This window comes from Spermophilus citellus (assembly GCF_964194105.1).
Source record: "Spermophilus citellus genome assembly, chromosome: 7".
Classification (NCBI taxonomy): domain Eukaryota; kingdom Metazoa; phylum Chordata; class Mammalia; order Rodentia; family Sciuridae; genus Spermophilus; species Spermophilus citellus.
Genome location: NC_138188.1, coordinates 90681867 through 90697346, shown reverse-complemented (window position 1 = coordinate 90697346; position 15480 = coordinate 90681867).

Genomic DNA, 15480 nt, shown 5'->3' with positions numbered 1-15480 from the left:
ATTAGAGCATAAATTTTCAAAGTAGGTTCTAATTATCATCTGTATATCAATAATGTCTATCATGATATTTCCTTTGTCATCACAAAATTTTATAATTTGAGTTTTCTCTTTCTTTTTGTTAGCTCAACTAAGGGTTTATCAATTTTATTGATTTTTTTCAAAGAAACAACTTTTTGTTTTATCAATTTTTTTGGAATTTTTTATTTCAATTTCATTGATTTCAGCTCAGATTTTAATTATTTCCTGCCTTCTACTATTTGGATGTTGATTTGTTCTTTGGGTATATATCATACCCAAAGATCAAATACCATACATATATATGTATATATGAATATATGATATAATATATATTTATACATATGTACATATATCTACATATATACACATATACATGTATCTAGATATATGTATATATACATATATGCATATATATAATATATATATGATATACACAAACATATATGGTATGTGTATATATATATCACAATTTCTTAATCCATTCAAATATTGACTGGCATCTGGGTTGATTCCATAATTTAGCTATTATGAAAAATTATCCTAATTTTTAGGATTTCCTTCAATATAGGTTAAATCAATATTTTATTATTTTTAATATATTTGGATTGAATACACATTAAGTCATTCTGCATATTCCCAAACCACTATTTATTAGAAGATATTGATAGTATAGAGACAACATCCAAATCAAGAATATGAAAGTGAATTATATGTTTGATAGTTCTGCCATTTGAAATGAAATGAGAGATATTTTGAGTGACCATAATGGACAGGTGTATCTTTCCCGGGTATCAATTATTCTGAAATTCTACCATGAGAAAATAAATACTTTCAACACTCTTTTCATTTACAAGTATGAAATAAAATGTTTGCATTTGTATACTCTTTTAGTTAGTAATTTTTGAAATATGTTAAAGTCAGCTCCACTCCTTGCATTTTTCAAAATTGCGTTAGCTATTTGTGGATATTTATTCTTTAGTATGAATTCCAATGAAGTTTGTATATTCCATGAAAATATGGTTGTAGTATTGATTCTAAAAATATTGACCTGTGTATTAAATTTTAAGAATAGTGACATTTTTCCATATCATTATCCCTTTCATTTTCTCGATTTATTATGGTTCTTGCCTATGTCTTTTTTCCTTTGTAAATTTTCTCCCTTTGAAAACATGAGTATTTTATGATTATAACCCTAACTGAAATACTTATACTCAGATGTTTTGACTAATACAACCTGATGACAGGCATTCAGTACATTGTTCAGTTGATTCTCATATTTATATTTTTAAAAGTTTTTTTTATAATAATGCATATTTTGTTTTGTGCTAAAATGTCTTTGTTCAAATGACTTCTTTGGAATTAACATGCTATAATGATGGAAATATAATTTATCATACATAGTGAATTCCTAGATATTTCAGGTTAACACATAGATTTACAAAAATGTGCAGAGGGTCATGTTTCACATATTCTTTTGAAACTTGTAATTTTCCCTTAGCAATACACCATGAACTTTTTTCCCTTTAATTTCCTATTTTATAACATGATTTTAAAGACTACATAGTATTCCTTTATTAGTCCTTTGATTAAAAGATTTAGGTCTTCAAACCCTGGTATTCAAATACAAATATCTGCAGGAACAGAAAAGACTTAAATCATTATCAGTATACATCTGGAATTAAGTTAGATTTTTCCCCCCAATCATGAGAGTTCTAGCTTGTGAAGTCTGGTGTCTTGGCAATGATGTAGCACTGCACAGGTAGAGGAGAGGAGAGGAGAGTGCCAGATGACAAAAATATGCATATCACTATTTCAACAAGGAACAGCTTCAGTGGATAGGTACAAGTGTGGAGCTGACCTGGAAACTAGTCTCTGGTGCTGAGTGATATTTTCAGCAGGAAGTACGCAGTTACTCCTGATTGTGAATTTCTGTTTTGGGATTTGTGAATGCTTAGATGTTATTGAGCATCTAAAGGCTTCTGAAACTCTTCTCTGATTTCTACCCTGCACAGTATGAGCTGGCCTCCAGAGACAGATTCAGCCAGCTCATTCATGCTTTTTGCAGTCCTCATTGTATGTCATATTTTCTGATGAAAGAGAGGAGGACATGAAAGGAGTTATATAAAGCATTGCAAAAGTCATGGCTGCTAACTCCTATTGAGCTCTGATATGTGCATTTTATATGTAATGACTCAATTCTTGTGAGGTTTAAAACAACTCCATGCAGTAGCTACAATTTTTTGCATGGAGTACTAGTGATTGAACCCAAGGGCACTTAACCACTGAGCCACATCATCAGCCCTTTTTATTTATTATTTAGAGACAGGATCTCACTGAATTGCTTAGAGCTGTGATAAGCTACTTCAAATGCCTTTTAACTTGTGATCCTCCTGCCTCAGCCTCCAAAGCTGCTGAGATTATAGGTGTGCACCAGCGTGCCTGCTAGTAGTTACAATTATTAGCCCTGTTTTATAGTTGAGTACCTGTATACAAAGCAGTTCAACAAGTTATCTGCAGTTTAGTGGCAGAGCCATATTGACATCTAAATTCATGAAATTTTTTAACAAATGGTTTAGTGTCACCTACTGTTATGGTTTAGATATAAAGTATCCTCCAATAGCTCATGTGTGAGACAACACAAGAAAGTCTAGAGATGAAATGATTGGGTTATGAAACCTTCACCTAATGAGTGCATTAATCCCCTGATCAGGATTAACTGGGTGGCAACAGTACGCAGGTAGTCTGGCTGGGGTAGGTGGGTGCTTGGGGACATGTCTTTGGGGTATATATATTTTGTCTCTGGTGGGGAAAGTTTCTTTCTGCTTCCTGATTTTCATGTCCTTAGTTGCTCTCGTCCATCACATCCGTTCACCATAATGCTCTGCCTCACCCAGAACAATGGAGTCAGCCATCTATGGGCTGAGATACCTGAAATTGTGAGCCCCAAATAATTTTTCTTCCTCTAAAATTGTTTTTCTCAGGCCTTTGGTCACAGTTGGGAAAAAATGCTGGCTGACATATCTTCTATGCTCCAGATACTATTTTAAGCATTAATCTCTGAGAGGGGAAAAAAATCAAAATTCTTGAGTTAAACAAAATTTCTGGTGGAAGAGATAAACAATAAATAAGTTAATGTATTATATAAAGTCACATGGTGGTAAATGCCAAAAGGAAAACAAAGTGTGTCCCAGAATGTAAGCAAAGATAATGTATAAAGAAATAAAGTATGTCCTTCATAGGTGCCCTTAAAGAGATGAATGGAAAAAAAGAATGTAGTATGTATGCACAATGCAGTATTACTCATCCATAAAGAAGAATAACTTTATTATATTTGCTGGTAAGTGGATGGATCTGAAGACTATCATGTTATGTGAAATAAGCCAGTCCTCCCAAATAAAGGTTGAATGTTTTCACTGATATGTGGAAGCTAACCCACAATAAAAACAGAAATTTAGTAGATTATACAAAGGAGAATTAAGGAAAGGGAGGGGTAGTAAGAAAAGAAAAGACATTAGGATGAATCTGAAATAATTTTCCTATGTACATTTATGAATATGTCTCAGTAAATCGCACCATCTTCTACGTCCAAGAGAATGGGGTTCTGATTAGAATAAGACATATTCCATACTTGTAATTATACAATTATATATCAAAATGGATTCTACTGTCATGTACAACTAAAAAGAATCAATTTAAAAAAGAAATAAAGAAACTATGTCAAAGGCTATGAAAGTAAAATTTAGCATCCACAGGAAACAATGATTGAAAGGCACAGGAAATATTATTTTTTTGTTTTGTTTTGTTTTGAAATTTTATACAATATTTTACTTTATTTTAAAATGATTTCCCCCTACTTTTTTATTGGCACATTATAGGTGTACCGAATGGTGGGATTTGTTGTTATATATTCATACACGCACACAATAAAAAAATATAATTTAGCCAATATAATTCCCCAGTATTTCTTTTTTCCCCTCCCCTCCTCCTTTTCTCTGGTCCCTTTCCTCTATTATACTGATTTTCTTTTGATTTTCATGAGATTCCCCCACCTTTCTTTTATTCTCTAGTTTCCCATATGAGAGAAGACACATGACCCTTGACCTTCTGAGTTTGGCTTATTTCACTTTACATGATGTTCTCATGTTTCATCCATTTTCATATAAATCACATAATTTCATTTTTCTTTATGACTGAATAAAACCATATGTTTATACACACCACATTTCCTTATTCATTCATTTGTTGGTGGGCACCTAGGCTGGTTCCATAGTTTGACTATTGTGAATTGTACTGCTATAAACATAGGTATGCCAGAATCATTATAGTATGACTTTATTTTTTTTAGGATAAATATCACAGAGTGGTATAGCTGGGTCATATAGTGGTTCCATGCCTATTCTTTTGAGGAACCTCAAAATATATTTCTGATTTCTATCTATAGTGATTGTACTAATTTATAATCCCACTAATCACATAAAATTGTTCTCCACATCTTCTTCAGAATTTATTATTACTTGTGAACTTGTTTTCTTTCGTTTTTATTTTTTTATTTCTTTCTTTTTTTTTCCAAGCTACTACAAGTATGCCTGGAATGTACCTGAGGGAAGATATGGTAAGGAATAAGAATGATCTGGTCAAAAACTAGATCAAGGTGGGCTATCAGTGACGGTTACAAATTTCAGGTTTACCCTACAATGAAGAGAAGAAACATTGATTATATTTAAGGAAATGAATGGCATTTGAAAAACAGCTCAAGAGCTTAGAGGATAGCCCTGGATATGGGACAAGTGATGACAAATTATAGTCATCAAGACAGGAAAACATGCCAATCGAGACCAATTGAAGGGCAGTGCAATTGAGGAGGAGAAGATGAACCTAAATACTGTTTAAGAGTAAGAATTGATAAAAATTGGTGACTGGCATGATACAGACAATGAGGCAAAGATGATCACAGAAGATATCCCTCTTTTTAGAAACCGCATAGATATCAATGCCATTCTGCAAGAAGGAGTCCAAAGCACCAAGAAGCAATGACATTCCACTTCATGATGTTAAATTTGGAGTTATGTGTGCGATATTGTATAATGGTGGGATTTGTTGTTATATATTCAGTGTGAGTATAAATCATAGGGATTCAAGCTCAGAAGAAAGAAGAAAGATTTGGGTATTGGAAATTTCAACTGGAAATTTCCAATATCAAAAAATTTCATAGTACATTATGGGATAAATATATGTACTTATCCCTCAAATTCCTACAGAGAAATGACATTTGGAAATAGAGTCCCTGAGAGTTACTTAAGTTTAGATGCAGCTGAGAGCAGTGTCCTCATGGTGGAATTAGCACCCTAATAAAAATTGATATCATAGAACGTCTCTCTCTTTCTCTCTCTCCATATGAGAATGCAACAAGAAATTCAAGGTCTGCAAACCAGAAAGCCCTCTCCGGCACCAAAATATATCATAGCCCATTATTAGACATTTGAACTTCTGTAACTGTGAGAAATACACATCTGTTTTTTAAGGCACACAATCTCTTGTCATGGCAACCCAGGCTGACAGAGTAGTTAAAATAATAAACATAAGCAATATCATCTAACGAAATTGTGTTTCAGGAAAAAGAGTTGCTGATTCAAGAAAGGACATCTTGTAAAAACATTGAAGAAATGGAAGCCTGAAGAGTTGCCATGAAGTAGGAATGACAAAGAATCAAAGACAGGACCCTGGAAAGACAGGACCCTGGAATCACTCCCTGTCACCCATCATAATGTACTTTCCACGATGGCTTCCACCATCACAGCATTGACACAGCAGAACATCAGGAAGACATAAATAAATAAGTAATAAAATAAAAGGCTAAGACATGATCCAATAGAAAACATGACTCTTGGAAATTACCTTTCTTAACTCTAAAAGATGTTTAATTCAATCTTTGATATTATGAATATTCCAAATTTTAAATCAGAGTAAAATAAAAAGAGAGATCTCTAACGTGTCATATTGGTTCCTACCCATAATTATTTGTTTTGTTTCATGCCTTTGCAAAGAAGGCAAAAAATCAGTAGCAAACTCTTTCCTGGAAACTGAAGAAAATAAAGAAGAAATAACTCAATATTTTCAAATACCATGAAAAAAGTTTCTGTGAAAAGTATTGACAGGTAGTTATGAGATGAGATACTGAAAGGGCATCAGCAGTCTTTAAAAGAACTGTTTCAGTAAAGTACGGGGTCGGGGAAAGTGCTCCGGAGAAGAGTGAAATTAAAGTAGATGAAGTAATAATTTAGTTGTGAAATATTATAGATATTAAATCAGTGATTACAGAAAAAAAATCCAACCCTCATCTGAAGTGAGGGAGAGTAAAGAAGCAATGTAGCTAGAGGGATATAGGGAAAAGGAGGGGCTTGTTTGGTTTCATCTTTTTGTTTGTTTTCTGTAGGAGGGATGCTTGGGTATGTTTATACACTGAAGGGGGAGGGACAAGACATGATGAAAGGAAAAGACAGGTGAGAGGTGTGATATTTAACAAAGAAATAGCTCCAAAGATAGTTAGCACTTGTGAGAAAATGATGGGATAAAACTTAGCTTGGCAGTGGGTTAGGATATTTTGAATGCTGCAAAAGTAATTTATGCATTTTCCAGGACATGCTGCAGATAGAAGGCCAGAACTTTAATGGGCCTCTCATTAGTTAACAGTTTCTATTCTCTTCTGTGCAGGAAAAGTTAGGTGAAGAGTTAGTTTGGAGAGTGAGGAAGGATATTGTATAATAGGGGTCTTGAGAAGGCTGAAATAGCTGTTGCTGTGTAGCTGATGGAACTAACTACAGCAGAATTCCAAGTATGGCTCACTTCAGATTTCTGTGCCCTGGTTATTCAGTCAAACACTAATTTTGGTACTGATGTGAATAAATTTTACAGATTTTATGAAACTCTAAGTCAGTTGTCCTTAAAATATAGATTATCTGCATGAACCTAATTCAATCACAGGAAATTTTAAAAGATAAAACATTTTTTTCAGTGGGTGGCAGAAAAGGAAATCACAGAAATTTGAGTACAAGAAGATTTCAACATGCAGTTACTGGCTATGTAGGGGAAGAGGCCACATGATAAGAAACCTGGGTGGCCTATCAAAGTTGGGAGCATCTCTGAGAAAACAACTAGGAAGGATCGGGGTCTCTGTTCTGGCATCTCCAGCAGAGAACTTCTCCAACAATGGAATGAACTGGGAAGCAAGTCCTTACCTCAGGGGCTCTGGTTCAAAGCCCAGGCTGGGCAACACCTTAATTTCTAATTTTTGAAACTCTAAGCAGAGCAATCCTCCCAAGCTTCTGACATGTGAGGTAAATGTTTTTAGCCATTTAGTTTGTATAAGCTTGTTACACAGCAATGGGCTACTAACGCACTCATGTTAAATGTCCCTTAACTGAAGCTGAGGACCAGGGATCTATATTTATTTCAAACAAATGATTTTCTCTAGGATCACTCAGACACAAGTCAGAAACAGTGGATAGCTAGAGTGATTTGGAGTTTGGAATAGGAGGTATGTAAAAAGGAAGCAGGTAAAAGATAAAGTCAGGAAATACTGAAATAACTGTATTTAGGGTTTAGAACTGGCTAGAGAAAGAATGGGAGTTAAAAACAGTATATAGAGAAGAAACATAATATTTTAAAGGATTAAAGAGCTATGGAGGTCACTACATAGTGGGATAATGATAGTGAGAACATTGAGCAAAAGATTTCAGAGGTGAAATAATTTTGAGTATGGCTGCAGATATGAGAACCTGGTGCAGAGTAGAGGTAAGGGTCTCTAGCTTAGGAAGGTAAGAACATGACATGTCTCACATGCTGTTATAGTATGATCCTGGAGTGCCCATGTGATTAGGGAGCAAGAGAATGGCAAAAGTAGTGGTGTAGCTAAGGAGGTTATCAGGTTTATAAGTGGTATAGCAAAGCAAGTGGTATAGCCTGCTATGTGACTTTAAAAGTAAAATTTCTTATTGGGAAAATGGAGGAGCGGTGGCTTAGGGTGGCATAGAAAATCAGAAAGGTGGTATTTCTAACACTGGACTCTTAAGATGGATGAGACAGAAGATTTAGTAGCCTCCACACAATAGTACTACAGGAAACAATGCTGTCAAAGGGGACCCAGTTTCATTTAGGGCAAGAAATGAAGAAAAGTGTTTTATGAAGCATGTGAGGGTGTATTAAATGCATTTATTGTAGAAAATGTTTCCATGGGGCTAGGAGGAGAGAAGATGAAAAATTAAGCGCAATTAAATGACTCTTTTCCCCTTAATTATGCAAATTATTTCTTATTTCTAGTGAAAGAAGGAAAAGAAAAATGGAGGGGAAAAGGGAGAGGAAAGGAAAGGAAGAAAGAAGAAGGGAGGAGGGAAATGAGAGAGAGAGGGAAAAGAGAAGGAAGGAAGGAAGAAAAAAATTTAAACTTTCAATTTGGAAAAAAGAAAAGTAATGTCTCTTCCAATATAGGTAAATAAGCCTGCTGCTGTAAATACATTTAATGACTTGTTCCTAACAAGTAATATATGCATAAATGATGGTGCATGGATTCTGAGACTGTGCCACATAAGACATTGTGGATTTTTTGCCTTTGGATCATTCAGTCCAGTAAAACCCGATAGAGATGTTCCTGTGATGAAGATCTGAGGCTCTCAGCAGCCATGTTGGTGAGCTGTGTTAGAAGTAGAATCTCTAGTCTCAACCTAGTCTGCAGATGACTTATTTGAAAACAGTATTTTAAGTTGAACAGCATAAGAGACACCAAGGTACAACCTCCCAGGTATGATGCCTTCAAATTCTCAGCCCTCAAAACTTATATCAGAGCTGGCATGGTGGCACACACCTATAATCACAGTGGCTCAGGATGCTGAGGCAGGAGGATCATCCCCAAGCCAGCCTCAGCAATTTAGTGAGGCCCTAAGCAACTCAGTGAGATCCTGTCTCTAAATAAAATATAAAAAAGGGGATGGGAGTGTGGCTTAGTGGTAAAGGGCCCTTAGGTTCATTCTCTGATACAAAACAAACAAACAAAAAATTGTTTCAGATAGGTACTCTTGCCCTAATCTTTATATTTTAGGATTATTTTGTTACATAGCATAGAGAAGTAACACGCCCAAGAAGGATAAATGTTATTTCTTTCTGATTTCAAAAGTAAATATATCCTTGGAAAGGAAAAGAGTTCACAAGCCATTTAATTTGTGTATCCAACAAAATTATCATGAAGATATTTTTATTTTTACTTCCCCAGTGCTATCTATATACTGAATGTGTCTTTGGGTTGATGACTTTTAAAGCTGTCCCCTCCACCCCAACCTGCTATTCAGGTCTGTATCGATGGCACACTGTCCAGAGCTCCATGGCTATGTTTATCTTTTCAGTTCAGTCCCCAGCTTATAAACTTATAGCAGTTCACTGACACTTCCTGCTCTGAGTTCAAACACTTTTTTTTTGATTTAAAGATTCTCAGTGTTGACAATCCACATGACTCATTTTGGTCTGGTTAGCCTTATTTTACTATTATTTAAAATACTAAAGTTATAAAACAACTAACCCAGGCTGCCAGATTCACCTATCAGGGCTTTTGTCAATTATGTTCACCCAGCTTTTCTGTTCCAACTCATTCAACCACAGCCACCACTAACACCCATGGCTTGGCTAATCTTCTAGTCCAACTTTAGTTCTTGCTTACTTAGAAGACTTTTTTGAAAACATTTATCCACAAAACTCTCTTAAGTTCAAATATGCATTTCACCCAACAGTTGTGTTACCAAAACAATAATAATAGCACATACTTAGATACTACTTCAACCTCTAGTGGATTGTACTATAAAACTTGATATTTAATTATATCTGTCAGTGCAGCATTCTTGTCTGACAGGTATATATTGCATTGTTTTGATTGCAAATTGTTTTACATATGTCTTTCCTTTAATTATATTATAAACTATTTCATTAGAAGAAAGAAAACACATCCTTCTGTGTATTTTTTATATCATCTCTCTATGTAGAGACTGATTTGGAATTACTATATGTTCGGCATTTCAAGGCATTTTTCTTCCCTCTTTTTTGAAAGTCTGGGCACAGAACCAAAATATATTTTCCAAGTTCCTTTCATTTTGGTAGGGCTCTGTGACTATGTTCTGGCCAATGGAAATGATATATACCACTTCCAGATACAGTTCATAAAAACTCACACACAAGTCTTGATTCTTCAATTTCTGCTACAATCTTGAAGGTCAGTTGTTAAAGATGATGTCTTCAAAAACTGCATCTGAGTCACCACCTAGAGGAGACCCACCCTGCTATGTCACTTAAGCATCTGCCAACACAACAACATGTGTATTGGATTTTGTGTGGGGGGGGGGGTAAGAAGTACAACTTTATTTTGTTAAGCCCCTGATCTTTGTTAAAGTGGCCTACTTCAGTTATTTTGTTCAGAGACATGACAAGAAAATAAGCCTATATTAAAAGAGCTTGAAGTCTAGGTACATTTTTTAAATGTAATATATCTTCAAGTTTTTATGTTTCTAAACTGTAATTTACCATTATGTAAACCAGTATAATCTTCAAAATGAAAAATGTCATAATCAATAACCTCTTCAGATTGGTTTTACGTTAAAAACTCTGTGGTTCCACATATCAATCATAACTACACATGTATTCCAAAAATATGGAACATATTCCCAAAATATGGTAAGTGTATTAAAAGTTATTAATGGACATACTTTTTTAATTTGGTAAATATGGCTCAATTTCATCATAAACAAACCAAAAGTTTTTTCCATTTCCATTAAGTTCTAAATAAATGCTTATTCGTGTATAAAGAGTATATTGTGAAAATAAAGGTGGCGGGGGAGATGGAGCGGGAAGTATAGTGATCATTTTTCTATTTTGTTAACTCTTGGCATTAAGTGAAAAGCAGAAAATGGCTTGACTTCTACTAATACTAAGTATTGTCACTGCCAAGCAGTGTTTTCAAGTGAAATCTCAGAGTATATTCTTCATGCTTTCATTTTTTGAAAGCTTAGAATCCATTTGAAATGGAACCTTTTATTCTTGTCAGCTTAATGGTGAAGAGGGCAGGGTCCAGGAATTGAATGTGTCCTTGACAAGCAGGAAGAGAGCAGCAGGGGTGTTTGAGATGCAGCACGTATCCGCCTGTGCCAGCACACAGCTGTCATGGGCCTTTCGCTGGGAAGAAAAGACCAAGATTGTGATCATAACCTTGAATTATCCTCACCTGTGCTAGTGCTGGGCCATCTTCCTTTCAGACTACTTACGAATTTTACGTAGAAAAAAAATTATATTTATCAAGAGGCAGGAAAGCATAATTTTACTTTCTTCTCAGAGAAGGTTCACATTCTTTTTAGCATGATTTTCAAACATGAAGTGCATTCATCTTTGTATCATGATTATATTTCAATTTCACAGATTGAGTTACAATGGTATTATTTAATAACCTATATGAATTTGTCAGATTTTGTGTAAATTTTAGACTGGAAGACCAATGTAGACAGTAGTTTGTTTTTCATTGCAAAATTGCTTTTAATTGCTGTTTTTTTCTTTTTATTTAATTCTCCTTTAGTTTTTATATAGTCTTGTGCCTCTTTTTCACAGTCTAACTTCCTTCAGTTGTAGAAGTACTGCATATGTGTGTGTGAGTACCTTTCATATCATTTCATAAAGATTTAATGAGTATTCCCTACTTGCCCATCAATGTGCTAGGTGATTGGGTCCCCAGAGGTAAGCAATACTAACTCTCCCTATCTGCATAAATTTTATCATCTATAGGAGAAATGGTTAGTAAAATAACAACAACAACAACAACACAAATAAAATCAAATAAGTCACGGTTCAGAATGCTATGATTGCATTTATTTCAAGAAAGCAGTTAATTTGGCGGAACAAGGAAGATCAGAGAAAAACTTCCTTGATAATAAACACAAGTTAACATTTCTGAAGAAGCAGGAAGAGCATGTGGGAAAACTACAGCAACAAGTGCAAAGGTCCTGTGGCAAGGCCCAGAATGGTATACTGGATTGCCACGGAAAACAAGCCAGTGGGACTAGAAGAGAGAGCAGAGGGAATTTCAATTTAAATTCAATAGAGATACCAGCTGAGACCAAGTCAGTTAGAAGACAATAGACCATGATAAGAAACTTAAGTCTTTATTTTAAGAGCAATGGTGAGCCACAAAACAGATTGAAGATAGAGGGTGGTATGGTCAAGATTCCCTTAGAAAGAAAAAATATGTAGAGCCATTTTCCCATCTGCGTGGCTATTCATTTCTTTCTAAAGCAGACTATAATCACCTCATAGATATAAATAAAAATCTTTGCTTGACTCTGGCCTCCATTATCTTCCAAGTATCTAATAAATGAAAAACTTAACTGGGTCTCAGGCCCCAGCTGGTATCTGAATCAGGGGGAGCCATCCTAAGCTCATGGGGAGCAGCACATCTCAGTGAACAGGAGAGTGGCATTTCCTTAAGAGAGCTGTGGATCATTTACTGAAAGTTAATGCTCAGCTGCCCTCCTGCTTGTGAGCAGTTGCATTAGCAGGGTCTCTGCTGAGCTTTCTTTAGATGTTTCAATCCTGCTGAGCTGATGGAAATGAAGTCCTTAATTTCAACTATGATCATTAACCCCCTGCTTTGTGTTTTTACAAATCATTAACATGTCTTTTGTGGTTCACTCTAAAGGCAGGCCTCACGCTTAGGGAGCTGAGACTTCAGGGCCATGTGGACCTTGTACCCAAAGAGCAAATTCATGACCTGGAAGGAGACAGTCATCATTATACAAAATACATGTATGAAGATGTGAATTTGGTGTCAACATACCTTATATACAAACAGAGAGTTGATAAATGGTGGTATATTTGTGTATTAAGAATTGTAATGCAAAAAAAAGAGAATGTACATGTATAATGGCATAATTTGGCGTGAACATACTTTATATACAGAGTTATGAAAACTTGTGCTGTAAATGGGTAGTAATGAGTGTAATGCATTCCACTATTGTCATGTATGTAAAAATTAAAAAAAAAACATTGTTTAAGGCAATGAGTTAATAAATTTATAACTAAATAACTTTACATATATGTATATATAAACTGTGTTTCATAAATTAAAGCTTTTATTAAAAAAAGAAAAACAGAGCGAATCCATGACCAGTTGCAAAGACAAAACTGTGATGATCATTTAGTGCAAAAGAAAATAGAATCACTGGCTAAAGAACACAGATGGCACTGGGATTTGTAAACTCTTGTATTGTGGAGAAGAGAAGTGAGGACATCAGTTTGGTTACTATTTGGAGTGGCTGAGGAACATCACCATATCCTGTTGCTATTGAATGAATTTAACCTCACCAAGAAGGGGAAAAAATATTAAAAAAAAAAAATGTAGCACGTCCCTAGCTTTGTGTTCTACTTGATTTCAAAATTCATGTTTAGGGTGAACTTGTCAGTATCAATTCAGTTCATCAAGAGTTCATGGCCAGACATTGTACTAACCAACTCATTCCTGCCCAAATCATCTTTTTAATAATGTGTCCCCACTCTTCTCTAATCAAAGTGATCACATAACTGGCATCACTGCAACTTGATAATTCACCATTTGTCCAGTTCGTTCCCTCTGCACATGCTTAGCTTTCATGCCATTCCCGAGGTACCAACTTTCAAGTGCCTGGATAAGTCCAAGTCCTACCACCACCAGCCACAAAGACTCCTCCAAGGGTGGCTGCCCAAAGACAACAGCTCCCACTTTGAACTCTGTAAATAGTAGTTAGTAGTTACAGATGTACTTTGTCGCAACACTTTTACTTTAAATCCTGTTCATTATTAGAAAGTCTTCACAAACAACATCATTGTAAGTTTTGTTATGGATCCATCTGACTTACACTCATGAATCATGAATCAGGGTAGCCTCCCTACTACAAAATGGGTTGAGAGCTCCCACCCAGCGGTGGCAAAGCAGAAGCTTTTGTAAGCTGAAAATAAGGACCTGAAACAATAATAACAAAACTGACTACTTAACATCAGGTTACTTCAGGTTGGTTACTTCCTTAAAGGAGTAAAGCAGACAGAATTTTTATGCTGAGTCAGCTAAACTTGAATCACTCATTTGGAGGAAAAACTGGTTTGTTTTGAGATCTATCTGCTTCCTGAAAGTTGCCATTTGATAAGTGTATTGTTATGGTTTAGATATGAGATGTCCCCTGAAAAATCTCATGTGGCCATGCAGGAATGTTCAGAGGTGAAATGTTTAGATTATGGGAGCCATAACTGATAAGTGGATTAATACATTTCATGCATTTTGGGGTGGTAACTGTAGGCAGGTGGTGTCTGACCAGAGGAAGTATGTCACCCAGGGCATGCTCTTAGGGATTATATTTTGTCCCTGCTTCTCTTCTCTTCTTCTTCCTCCTTCTCCTTCCTCCTCTTCCTTTTCTACTTTCTTCTTCTTCTTCTTCTTCTTCTTCTTCTTCTTCTTCTTCTTCTTCTTCTTCTTCTTCTCCTCCTCCTCCTCCTCCTCCTCCTCCTCCTCCTCCTCCTCCTCCTCCTCCTCCTCCTCCTCCTCCTTCTTCTTCTTTCTCTCTCTCTCTCTCTCTCTCTCTCTCTCTCTCTCTCTCTCCCTCCCTCCCTCCCTCCCTCCTCCCAGCCACCTCTCTCCCTCCCTCCCCCCTTCCAGCCACCTCTCTCTCTCCCTCCTTCCTGTCTGCCATAAACCCTACAGTTTCTCTCTGCCATGCCCTATCACCATGATATTTTGCCTCACCTTGGGCCCAGAGCAAGGAAGTCAGCCAACTATGTATGGACTGAGATGAGCTCAAAATAAATTTGTCCTTCTCTAAATGGTTCTTGTAAGGTCTCTTGGTCACAGCGATGACAAGCACACATATGCATTTAGTATGAGTGAGTTAATTTTAGTTTGCTCTGTTCTATTAGTGCCTACTGCAGGAGCTTAGTCCAAAGCAATGACCTCACAAAATTTTTGTTTAATGGTCTCAACCCCTAATTTAATGTAATCTCCTCAGTGTCAAAGATCTAGTAGAAGATTACATCTTATGTGATTTAATGAACATATTTTAAGCTGTCTGGGTCAGAAAGAACTTTTTTAGTCTCACTGGTTTCAGAAAGAGTAAAATTTCAGATAAAGGACTTTAAATGTTAATTCTTATCTTCTTTTTCATGAATTATGTATCTTACCAATAAATTTAATTTCTTCAAATTGATATTACCAGTTATTTAAATCTGCCTATATTCTGGCATTTATGAAATTTGGGTATGCATCAGGTTGGTAAAAATTTTATACTTATGTTTTATTATTTTAATAATCATAGAGGAAAAATATGGAAAAATAAGTTTTGATTGATAGACAAATTTCTGACATATTTTTCTGTTAATTGGGCCTCACTAGGTAGGTATAGAATTTTGAAAATAATGTATGAA